At 43.3% G+C, this 13,294-nt stretch overlaps 1 long non-coding RNA gene across 2 annotated transcripts; it reads right to left on the reverse strand.

Annotated features, from left to right (window-relative positions):
- Positions 1-2,172: 2,172 nt before the first annotated feature.
- On the reverse strand, positions 2,173-5,274 carry LOC123164262 (uncharacterized). 2 transcript variants are annotated; one of them, XR_006482257.1, is made up of 5 exons: positions 4,898-5,274; positions 4,727-4,813; positions 4,119-4,309; positions 3,494-3,547; positions 2,173-2,544 (listed from the first exon to the last, which is right to left on the reverse strand). It is a non-coding gene; the product is annotated as an uncharacterized lncRNA (long non-coding RNA). The 2 variants fall into 2 exon arrangements; XR_006482254.1 differs by having other exon boundaries at positions 3,494-4,309.
- Positions 5,275-13,294: the final 8,020 nt, after the last annotated feature.

The following is a 13,294-nucleotide window of genomic DNA, read 5'->3' on the forward strand; positions in this document are numbered from 1 at the left end:
GAATTGAATTAACCGGAAATATAATACATGTGTGAATACATAGACAAACAGAGTGTCACTAGTATGCCTCTACTTGACTAGCTCGTTGATCAAAGATGGTTATGTTTCCTAGCCATAGACATGAGTTGTCATTTGATTAATGGGATCACATCATTAGGAGAATGATGTGATTGACTTGACCCATTCCGTTAGCTTAGCATTTGATTGTTTAGTATGTTGCTATTGCTTTCTTCATGACTTATACATGTTCCTATGACTATGAGATTATGCAACTCCCGTTTACCGGAGGAACACTTTGTGTGCTACCAAACGTCACAACGTAACTGGGTGATTATAAAGGTGTTCTACAGGTGTCTCCGAAGGTACTTGTTGGGTTGGCGTATTTCAAGATTAGGATTTGTCACTCCATTGTCGGAGAGGTATCTCTGGGCCCACTCGGTAATGCACATCATTATAAGCCTTGCAAGAATTGAAACTAATGAGTCAGTTGTGGGATTATGCATTACAGAACGAGTAAAGAGACTTGCCGGTAACGAGATTGAACTACGTATTGAGATACCGATGATCGAATCTCGGGCAAGTAACATACCGATGACAAAGGGAACAACGTATGTTGTTATAAGGTTTGACCGATAAAGATCTTCGTAGAATATGTGGGAGCCAATATGAGCATCCAGGTTCCGCTATTGGTTATTGACCGGAGACGTGTCTCGGTCATGTGTACATAGTTCTCGAACCCGTAGGGTCCGCACGCTTAAAGTTCGATGACGGTTATATTATGAGTTTATGTGTTTTGATGTACCGAAGGTAGCTCGGAGTCCCGGATGTGATCGGGGACATGACGAGGAGTCTCGAAATGATCGAGACGTAAAGATCGATATATTGGACGACTATATTCGGACATTGGAAAGGTTCCGAGTGATTCGGGTATTTTTCGGAGTACCGGAGAGTTACGGGAATTCGACGGGGAGTATATGGGCCTTATTGGGCTTTAGGGGATGAGAGAGGAGAGGCTGCGCCCCCCCCCCAAGGCCTAGTCCGAATTGGACTAGGGGGAGGGGATGCGCCCCCTCCTTCCTTCTCTTCTCTCTCCCCTTTCCTTGACTCCTACTCCTACGTACTACTTGGAGGGGGGGATCCTACTCCCGGTGGGAGTAGGACTCCTCCTAGGGCGCGCCATAGAGAGGGCCGGCCCTCCCCCTCCTCCACTCCTTTATATACGGGGAGGGGGGCACCCCTTGGAGACACAACAATTGATCTCTTGATCTCTTAGCCGTGTGCGGTGCCCCCCTCCACCATAATCCACCTCGATAATATCGTAACGGTGCTTAGGCGAAGCCCTGCGTCGGTACAACATCATCATCATCACCATGCCGTCGTGCTGACGGAACTCTCCCTCAAAGCTCGGCTGGATCGGAGTTCGACGGACGTCATCGAGCTGAACGTGTGCTGAACTCGGAGGTGCCGTGCGTTCGGTACTTGATCGGTCGGATCGTGAAGACGTACGACTACATCAACCGCGTTGTGCTAACGCTTCCGCTTTCGGTCTACGAGGGTACATAGACAACAGTCTCCCCTCTCGTTTTTATGCATCACCATGATCCTGTGTGTGCGTAGGAATTTTTTTGAAATTACTACGTTCCCCAACAAAGGGAACGACACCGGAGCGCCCCCACCGCCCGATCCGAGAACCAGAGTTTCCCCTAGAGCAACACCACGGGCAATGAGAACCACGACGACGCCTTCAAGAAGGGAACGAGTTTCGCCGCCGCCGGTCCGTCCGAAGATAGAGCAGGTTTTCACCCCGGCTACCACTCACCTTCACTACAACAAGAACCCCCCTTTAGCAACGCATCGATGCGTTGTTGTATGTCTATATACCCGTTGCTATGGTCTACACCAACGGATTAGTATCCGTTGCCGTTGGTGGCGTTGCAAAGGTCTACAACAACATATACACATCCGTTGGTAAACGATGTGAATAAGCGTTGCAAGATAGCAACGTATTGACTAAGAGCCTAACAACAGTACATATGCGTTGCTAGCTACGCTGCACTAAAGGATATTCAAAAGGATATAACATGTGTTCTATATATAGCCATTGATAATGATAAGGTCAATGGGGATAGTACATAAGAGGCACAATATATGAGAAAGGTCTAATACATTAAATTTCCTCTATTCCATTACAAAGAACATGATCCAAAGATTACAAGTTGTGATACTAATTAGTAGCCCAATTCTGGACCTTTCAATCATTGTCTCAACTATTCGAAATTACAGTTTTTGAAACATTGACACTGGAAATGATATCGTAAAACATAACATAAGACTATCCAGTAGCAACACCATTCACGACCTTGCAATCAGATGATAAGACTATCTAGCAGCATCACCATACTCGACCTTGCAATCAGATGATAAAACTATGCAGCAGCAACACCGTTCTCGACCTTGCAATCAGATGATAAGACTATCTAGCAGCACCATTCTCGACCTAACAATCATTGACTGAGCCATGCATCGACAAAATATCTTAGGAATCTACAAAAATAAAGAAATGAGATCAGTAACTTACGGTAGAAAAAAAGGTTAATAGAGCAGCAAAATTTCGAAGAGCAATAAACAAAGGTTGAAGGCTATGCAATAATTAATCCAGCTGCATGGCCAATAATTTTTAACAATTTTTAGTGGTCGTATCAACTAGTCAGATTTCGCTAATGTAGCACCAACTTGCACTACATGTACATCTCTATGGAAGAAAAACTGCAGTTCATTAATTTTTTAACCACAGATTTCTTGATAGCATAGAACATGCACCCATAAGTAGATATCATTTCATATTGCAGCACATATTTCAGTTATAATTTAAACACTAATATACATATCTAATTGATATCGTATAAACTTATGTGATTAGTCTGCGATAGCATGAGTGAATATGGTGTGATATGTTCGCAAAACCCAGACAAGTAAGATTTGGAAAGTATCACACATCTGAAGCTGAAAGTAGATATTAGCATATTAAACTAACTCACCTCATTCCACGATTAAGTTTCATCATGTCGATCGAAATAGTGTTTTATAGGAAGCGAGGTAATGTAAGTACACACATAGTATTTGATGAATTGTTTTACGAATCTAGCTGCAACGAGTCATGTCTCGCAGAAGCAGTATGAGAATTTCACATGCAAGAAAAGTGTTCTTTTGTACAAATTAGATGGGAGAAAAGATAGGTATATGGTAGATAAGAAATAATATTCAGGATCGCAATTAGTAGTCCAATTTCCCTTTGTAGTGATAGAACTACAATTACAAATTACATTATAAAAATTCCTATCTAGCACTAGTGATCTTCCATGTTTTAGTGCCAAGAATATTGACATGGAACCAATGGTGGTGCTAGGATTTACATGCTGTGATTTCAAAGCTATAAATTGAAATTACACATTCACCTACTACACTTAAATGTAGAAAAATACAAGCGACAAACCTGAACCATGTGTTGTCCTTTGACGTCACAGTCACAACGTAACGTCGTCACTACCTGAAACAATCCAGTTTCTGTAATCTGAAGATACAACATATGTATTGGTAATTTAGAAGACCACAAAACAATATTTCAAATGTATGTATACTGACACTAAATTTTCTCCATAGAGAAACTATGATCTCCATAAGCCAATACCATGGTTAGAATGGAGAAGTCAACATAACATCATTACTCACACAAAGATCTCTAGACCAAATGTTACTCTGAATTTGAACTCTCTCAAGATGATCTAAAAAACTGAGAAACTGATGCACTTTGGTATTGCCAACATATTTAATTAATAGATAAACTTTGTCAAGCGGGATGGTTCAGTGTTTCCATTAAAAGATTACTGTCAAAATTGGAAGCTACTTTTTCAACAGTAACTAATTTTTTCAACGAAAAATTGCTGGAAACTTGAATACTGCATAGTCAGTTTCGTACATGTACATGCATCTAACTTTTCCTACTTGGTGAACAACTATACTAGTAAAAACTTAATAGCTGCAACTACAGCTAGTAATATCCGTATAACGTATAGCTGCTGCATATTAATTGGACGGGATGGGGCAGATGGCTAGCTGACCGTACTGCACTACAAACCATCACTGTGGAGCGGCTGCACCACTTCTGTACATCTCTCAGTCGTCGCGACACCCTTGTGCATATATGAGTCGTCGCACCGCTGCTGTGCATCTGGGCCGCAACTGAACCTCCGCTTTTTTGGCCCATCGAGTAGCCCCCTGCCCCTGCGCTATTGACATCTGATCCAAATTCCTATCAAACAAGAGGTAAACAAAGTAGCATTTATTTGAATTAATCAAGACAACTAGTAACAACCAGCACATGGATTTCTAGATAGGGAGAGAAGCAAGCCTGACTTTGCGTCATCCAGGTTCAGCCAAAGTAATAACAAGCTGCAAATTCAGATCTAGAGAGGATCATAGGAGTACAAAGGAGAAGCTATATTTTGGCTGAACCTAGATGGTGCAAAGAAAGGCACAACCCAAATGAAGCCCCGGAAATCTCACTAAGCATTCAGAACATGACACCAACCAAACTACATGACCGTGGACAGTTCTGGAAGTACTGAACTCTTATTGACTTCTCATAACTGAGCTATGATTAGCTGAAAAAGGAAGAAAAAATGTGCGTAAATTGAAGAAGCATATACCATCTTGGAGAGCCTCTTACTTTGCTTAGCGTTCTTCTAGTGGAGTAGATGCTGCCTCCCGGCGCAGCACCGAATGACCTTCCCCATCCCCACCGCATCTCCGACACCTTCGCGTACACATCAGAGAAGGAATTAAGAATGCCCAAGGCAACAAAGTCAAAGAGAAAACCCAGAAGAAGGCGAGAAGAAACCTTGTGCGTCTTTGTTTTGTAGTCGTTCCCTGCGGTGACTACCAAAATGGAGCGCGGGGAGCGGGGCTTCCAAGGAGAGCGCGATGGTGCCGGCGGTGGACATACCGTAACAGTTTCTTGTCCAGCCGTGATCTACATGCCGTGGGAGGGAAACCTCATACCCAAGGATCAAGTGGGGAAACCTGGATGCGGTGCCAAGACAACGGCGGCGCAGGGAAATCAGGTGAGAACGATGGAGGATTTCTGGCGGCGGCGGTGGATCAGGTGAGATCGATGGAGGATTTGTGGTGGCGGCTGCAGTGAGATATTCTTTTTGAGGGAGGCCTGCAAGGAGATAAGTTTGTGTTGCCCCGTTTTCCACATGTTTGGCCGTGTGATGTGGAGAAGGTGTAGATAATCAAGGAGGAAGTGGGTAGAGGGAGGAGGTTATCTATTCGTGGGGAGGTGGGTGCGTTGAGTCCACGGCCTGCCAACGCATATGCCATCTCCGTTGCTAAATATGTGTTGGTATAGGGGGGTTTCTCTTGTAGTGCGTCACCGAACGCCACACCCTGGCTACCACCACTACAAAAACAATACACTTCCGTGATGATACGTGTTTGTCACAGTAGGTCGCGTTTTCTGTCATGCATGTACATCCATGACAAATTTATGACAGAATCAAGAGAGTCATACCTGTGCTGTCGTAGAAGTGTTCCATGACATTGCCAAAATTATCATCACGGAAGTGTCCACTTCCATGACGATAAATCGTGCGTCACAAAAGTGCTTTCGTCAAGGGTGACCGACACGTGGCATCCACCGTAACGGAACGCCGTTAAGCTATCGGGTCGGGTTTTGGATCCGATAACCCGTTAACAGCCCCGACCAATGGGGATTTTCCACGTGTAAAATCATCATTGGCTGGAGGAAACACGTGTCGGCTCACCGTTGGGACAGATGTCATCCGTTCATTGGACCGAAGGCGCCTATGATACGGCGACACATGACACAGCCCAACAGAGGCCCATTCCTGTGAAAAGGCCGGCCCGTTTGACTTGGTCAAAAGGTGGCGGGCCGGCCCACGGAAAGCCTGTTAACGGCCTGTTCGCATATAGCCCATTTACAGCCCGCTAATCCAAGGCCCGTTACGCCCTATCCGAATTAGGCCCAGTAGCGTCATCTGGGCCGTCCAATATGATTCAGCCCATTTTAACTTCCGGCCCATGTGTGGCCCATGACTTCTTTCGGCCCATATGAGGACCTTTGTAACTCTTGTCCCATTAACGGCCCGTGGTGAAACTGGCCCGTAATGAACAGTGTATCACTTTATACCCATTAACGGCCCGTTATTCCATTGGGCCGTTTCCAGCCCAAGTTATCTTTCGGCCTTCTCAGGGCCCATTGATTCTTGGGCTCATTTGCAACATTCGGTTACATACGACCCGTTACTGTCATTTTCTGCTTGTGGGCCAAATTCAGCCCGTCGTTACAGTCGGCCCGTTTGCGGACCGTTAATACGTTGGGCCGTTTTCATGTCAAAAAAAACCCGTTGGGCTGTTTTCATAGAGTTATCAAATACGGCCTATTAACGGCCCGTTATGGTCCACAAATAGTATGGCCCATGATTGGCGAAATGATGATACGCCCCGTAGAAGGCCCATGGATCCTACGGCCCGTATGAGGCCCATGGATAGTACGGCCCATAGAAGGCCCATGGATCGTACAGCCCGTAGAAGGCCCATGGACCCTACAGCCCGTAGAAGGCCCATGGACCCTAAGGCCCGTATAGAAGGCCGATGGATCCTACGGCTGGACGAAGGCCCATGGATCATACGGCCTGCAGGAGGCCCATGGTTACAACAGTCCGTGTGTTGCCATGATTATTTTGGCCTAGTTACCAAAAATAGGCTATTGTGGCCACTAGAAAAAAACAGAAAAAGAACTGCAGTGACTACAAGCAAACAACTAAACAAGACAATAAGGAAATAAATAAGCAAGCAATTAACGCTAGTCTATTACCGCTATTACACATATTACATCCACTGGGCATCAAAGTTCGCCACCAGTGCAAATATAGGGAACAAAGCAGCACATTACATACACTGGCCGTCAAAATTGGCCACCAGTGCAAATAAACGCGGCATCAAAACAAGAGCATAACTGAAACAACTTCAGAAGAGCTCAAGAAACGTTATCCTGGGTATCCACCATGCTGGCAATAAGCTTAGCAAGCTGATTAGCTTTGTCCTGTTTGGCGCTAAAATCCTCCAACGCTTGCTGTTGCACCAGAAAGTATGCATCTGAATGCTCCAGGGACTTCCGCAGCCCTTTCGCTTCTTGTCGCAGCACAACAGATCGATGTCTTTCATCTTGTACTTGAGACTCAAGAAACCGAACTGATTCAGACAGTGAGTTTGAATAGCTTGTGCAAGCGGTAGTGGCCAGTAACTCGAACACTAAACCAAGACAGGACTTTGGGGTTGTCTCGCTGTCTTCAAGATTGTCTTCCTTAGCTGTTTTATCAGCTTTGTTGGAGACCAACAAGGATGTGTCACTATCCTGAACCTTATATGCATTACTTCCTTTACCATTGCTTAATAAGGCACTCTTCCCCAATATTCTATCAGCATTCTAAAAGTAGAAACAAGCAGACACATAGCAAGTTTAGCATGTACTAGTATATGAAACTCATTTCGGTGAACCAGTTCATTAGTAAGGTGGACAGGATTAAACTACCAAGTCTTCTATTGCCAAGTACTAGTACATAATAAAAGCATCAAACAAAAATATATCTATGTCCTATGGTCACTGCATTGTCTTGCCAAATCAAAATAGAGACACGGTTCAAATCATATCAGTTCAAGACAAAGCAACAGTGAAAGAATACAAAGCGTGGGAAACTACACGACACAACAAGATTTCAGATGGGTACCACGGGTCTACATGTACAACAACACTATTGGCTCTGTTGTGATGCTAGTAATGTGCATGATATGAAAGTCAACTGTATACACAATTGAAATTGAAATCAACAGAGCTATTGATCAGAGCAAACCTGTTAAAGAAACATGCGTGAACATACCTGCTGCGTCATTGGAGTTTCGATTGGATCCTTTAATTTAAAAATAAATTTGTATGAGTAAATACAGTGATACAAGAGCAAAGCAATCATAGTTAAAAAAGGCGCCTAGACTCTAGGCGTTGGCAAAACGCATTGTGCATAATTACGCATAATCTGTGCATAACTGCGCATAAGCATGCGCTTTGGTCAGTAAAGCGCAAGACGGTGGCAAAACGCACAATTAACGCCTAGCGCTTTTTTGAACTATGATAGCAATGGAATCTTAAATTAGAACAGTTGTTCTTCAAGTTTAGGCACTTGTTCTACATGAACAGAGTACAGTAAGATGCAAGAATATAATACTTAAAAATAGAAAATGAGCTCATAGACCTTACCACATTCTTGGTTCGGGACCGGTACAGAACAAGGCGTTCCCAGTCATCGTCCAGTAAATGTGTCTCAGGAGAACGTAAGGGAATTTGATGAGTTTCTTTGCCGGTGAAGTACGTTTTCTTCAGGTAATTCCGATATTGCCACCAAGCAGTCTTGAAGATAGCAGAGGTATTAGCACAGATTACCTCATCCTGAGTTTTCAAATCGGTCCTTCCCTATAGAGAAAAATGGGAAAATTTGTTGTATTATAACCATCATGGAGGTAGGATGTATGGGACGAAGCAAAGTAATTGCCATGAATAACATTACTTACACATAACTCCTGGACAAACACCTGCAACTGGCATTTTCCTTCATCTTCAGAATAATATTTCCAAGATGGGAAGATACGCACATACGATTTAACAACATCAAATGCGATAGATGCTAAACTACGACCAGCTGGTTGTGCTTCCTCCACAGGAATGGGCGTACTAACTGGTGGAGTTGGGGTTCGCCGTGATAGTACTGGCCCTTTGGGCACTGGAGCTGCCTTACTAACTGCTCTTGTTTGGGAGCTCTGTGGGGAGATGGTGCTGTGTCAACAGGAACTGGGTTACTATCGGCTGGGGTTGGGGTTAGATTGGGTGAAGCTGGTTCTCTGTCCATCGCAGTAGGGGTACAATCTGCGAGAGTTTGGGTTATGTGTGGTAGGGCTGGTTCTTGTGCATGTACAACCGGGGTGCTATCTCCACCAAGAGGTAGCACTGTTTTATTTGAAGACCATGTTTTTAGTCTGCTAGATACTGGCATCACCCGCTCCAATTCAAATGGCTGATAAACAGGAAACATAGTTGAATGTAAAGACATTATATGAGAGACAGATGCAATAGATAGTGTGGAAAAAAGAGGGCATGAAATACACTACTAGGAAAAGGCCCGCTAGTGGCGCACCTATTTTGCCTACTAATGGCGCACTACAGGTGCGCCGCTAGCATCACGCCATTAGAATTTTTTACTAATGGCGCACCACAGGTGCGCCATTAGTATCTGGTATACTAATGGCGCACCAGGCAGTGCGCCATTAGTACATCACACGGTGCGCCATTACTATCTCACTTAGTAATGGCGCACCACATAGAAGTGCGCCATTACTAACATTTTTTTTCAAAAAAAATTCAGAAATATTTTTTTCAAATGTTTTTCATTTTTTTTCTTTTTTTCTTAATCTCGGGTCACTACGGCTTAATCTCTGGTCAATATGCTTAATCTCAAGTCAAATCGCACTCCGTGGTCAAACTTCCCGAAAGGTCACCCATCCTCACACTACTCCAGCCCAACTACGCTTAACTTCAGAGTTCTATCCAACCCCAGCACCAGCTCACTTAACAGGCACTTCTTGATGTATATAGCATATCAATCTTATTAAACCTTGTTGATGTCTAGGACTTTGTTCATGTTCATGAGTGTGATGAAATTTTGAAAAAATATTTCAAACTTCCCGGTCATATTACGTATCATATTTTGAAAAAAAAAATCCAGAATTTTTTTCTGAAACCAAAATTTTCTTTTCTGTTACTAGTGGCGCACCTAGCAAATGGTGCGCCACTAGTAAGTTCAAATCGTATGTAACTTTTCAAGTAAATGATTTTTCATATAAATTTTCTTTTAATCCAAGTTCGTATGCAAAAGTTATGCCCATTTTACAAATTCCAGAGAGATTTTGTAAATAAAGTCGAAATTCATATTTGTAAATTTTCCCAACAACTAGACCACATATCACATGGGAAACTTATTTTTATTTTTTTGACATTTCCATCATTTTCTTTTATTTTTTCTAGAACTGAAAAGGCGGTCCGGGGGGGTGCATTCGATGGAATTTTTGGGCAAAGTTAGTAATGGCGTACCGTGGATGTGGTGGGCCATTACTAGTTTTGGTGCGCCATTACTAGTTTAACTAGTAATGGCGCACCACACCCACGGTGCGCCATTACTAACTTTGAAAAAAAATAAAAAAATTTGTTAGTAGTGGCGCACCAAGGGTATCGTGCGCCATTACTAGTTAAAACTAGTAATGGCGCATTGTCCCCTGGTGCGCCATTACTAGTTATGAAAAAAAATAAAAAAATTGTTAGTAGTGGCGCACCGAGGGTGTGGTGCGCCATTACTAGTTAAACTAGTAATGGCGCACTATCCCCTGGTGCGCCATTACTAGTTTTGAAAAAAAATAAAAAAATATTGTTAGTAGTGGCGCACCGTGGATGTGGTGCGCCATTAGTATTTGGACACTAATGGCGTACCAACACATGGTGCGCCATTTGTATATAGTAGTGGCGCACCACATGTGTGGTGCGCCATTAGTGTCCATATTATCTATAGCCCTTTTCCTAGTAGTGATAGTTGACATGTATATTGTTTAACTAAAACGGATAGCATGACATAATTTCACATATATGATGTCTATCTAAACTGGATAGCATAGCATAACATAATTCAAAGATATGATGAATACTAAACAGGGTTGCATGACATAATTCACCTACATGTTATCTAAGTAATCAGGATCGCATCATTTAATTCACATATGTGATTTATATGCTAAACCGAGGGCATTCGATATGATGTCTGAACTAAGAACATGGTGTTGAATATTGTGTATATGATGCCTAAACTATGCAATGCAAGACACCGTATGCATGATATGAGCAGTATAACCGTGCCAAGTTAGAGCATACACCTCAGTGGGGGAATAGGACTGGTCATCTGTCTCTGAATCCATCTATGAGGAGCTATCGGGACCCAACAAGAGATCTGCTTCGACAGGTAGCACTGTCTGCTCTGAAGGCCTTGTTTCCACTCCAGATTTTTCCATCTCCCACCCAAATGGCTGATTCACAGGAAGAGTAGTTTAATGTACAAACATTGTCGACAAATGGAAATGTAATGAAGAAATGGATGGGCAAGATATCATTCAAATATATGATGCCTGGTTAAACAGGATGGCATTGCACATTTCACATATATTATGGCTGGCTAAAAGACATGAGACTGCATAATTCCCATATATGATATAGAAACTAAACAGGTGGCATTACAGAACATGTCTAAACTAAGCAGATGACATATATGATGTCAAAAGTAGGCACTGCAAGGCAACATATGCATGATATGACTAACATCATCATGCCAAGGTAGAGCAAACACCTTGGGGGGTAAATAGGAGTGGTCAGCGGCGTCTGAATCCGCCTCAGAACAGATATCTTCCTCTGGATTACAATCTGGAGAGGGGTGGGGAGGGTTTGCCATTGAACCCACCATGGAGCGATGTCTGCATGACATTATATTGCCGCGCAAAACTCTTCTCTTTTTCTCTACATGTTCAGCATGACTATGTACAATATCTGACATGCATACAGAAAAAAATATGGTGAGATTATGTAAGGAGAGCATGCAGAAATTTAGAGTGATGGTAACAACCAGTGGATCGACGTTTTTCCATTGAACCAAAATAGCCCTAATGGATCGACGTGAATGTATAGTAATAAGTGATGCAACAAGTGTACAACCTCTTTGCCGTAGCCGTGTCGACCTCAGCATCATTGGGTTGGTCGCTGAAGCAGTTGCGGCAGAGGTGGCTGTCGGAGGTGTGGAGGAAGATCCGAGGAATCTGTAGACGGCGTCCAGGGCACTGCTCTGTTGTGATGGATCGTTCTGTCGTTGGAGCAGCTCCGGAGAGCCGTAAGACGTCAAGGTTGAAGCAGCACAAGACAGACATCGTCAATCTCAAGTGGGATTCTAATAGTATCTCTAATAGATGATGTAAAATGGATGTAAAATTAACATCACCAAAAACCACCTGACTACAACAAATTAGGTAAAAATTGTTGACTCTGAACTTAACTGTCGAAACTGAAATTTACTATGGAATCTGAATGCTACTGTCGAAACTGAACGCAATGATAGCAGAGAGGCACTTGACATGTAGTTTAGGGAGGGCCTGCCGTTCATCTTCAACCTGCACCCCCCTAAGCCGCCAGCCACCACCGGCCGAACCGCCGGCCCCAGCGTCGCCTCGCCGCCCCGAAACAACTCGCCACCGCCGCCCCAGCCAGCCCTCTAGGCCCCCCGCCCCCACCCTCAACCCTAAGATAGATAGTGGGGTACCTCTCCGGCGAGCCCTCGTCCCCGCTGCGGGTGGTTCTTCCTTAACACCAGCGAGCCCCCCAACTGTGACACCCAAGTTTTTATTTGGAGTTTTCAAAAGATTTTTATTTGACTTGGGGGAGGTGATTTAATTTTTTTCTTCAAAAGAACTCTCCCTTTTCAAATATTTTTTTATGGCAAAAGTTTTATTTGGATTCACCCAAGATCTGTTTTTGGTCTTGGAGGTTCTTGCTTTTCATTTGGGCTCAAGACAAAATGCTTTTCACTTGGGAAAATGCCTTTTGAAAATCTCTTTGAAATTTGCACTATGGCTTTTGGAATAATCCTTTGCCACTTTCAACTTTTCTCTCTTGCCATGGCCTTAGTGCAAATACTCTCTCCTAAACCTCCCCTCATCCTTGGATCATGTTTGGCATCTAATCCAGCAAGTTGAACCTCCCCTATGTTTATTTTCCATTTAAATCTTATTCAAACAAATTTCTGCCTTCTATTCTAGCCATTGGTGATTTACAAAGGAACTCCATTTTCTGTTTTGATTTTTGCCCCCAAACCTTTTTCCCCTCCTAGTCCTTTGAACCCTCAACCAAGATCCATGAAGATCCACTGGTCTTCAGTTCAAATTTTTCAAACTACACTTGCTGCAAGTTTGGACCAGATTTGTCAAATTTGGTGAAATTCATTCAAAACTTTCTCCAAAAATTCCAAGTAAAATCAGGCAGCCTCTGGATGCATTGAGTGGTCACCACACCAAGTTACAGCCCCAGAAAAATTTATCTCATAGCCAAATCTTTCTGTCGAACACGTGCAGTGCATTGTCA

This window comes from Triticum aestivum, chromosome 1D, assembly GCF_018294505.1.
Source record: "Triticum aestivum cultivar Chinese Spring chromosome 1D, IWGSC CS RefSeq v2.1, whole genome shotgun sequence".
Lineage (NCBI taxonomy): Eukaryota > Viridiplantae > Streptophyta > Magnoliopsida > Poales > Poaceae > Triticum > Triticum aestivum.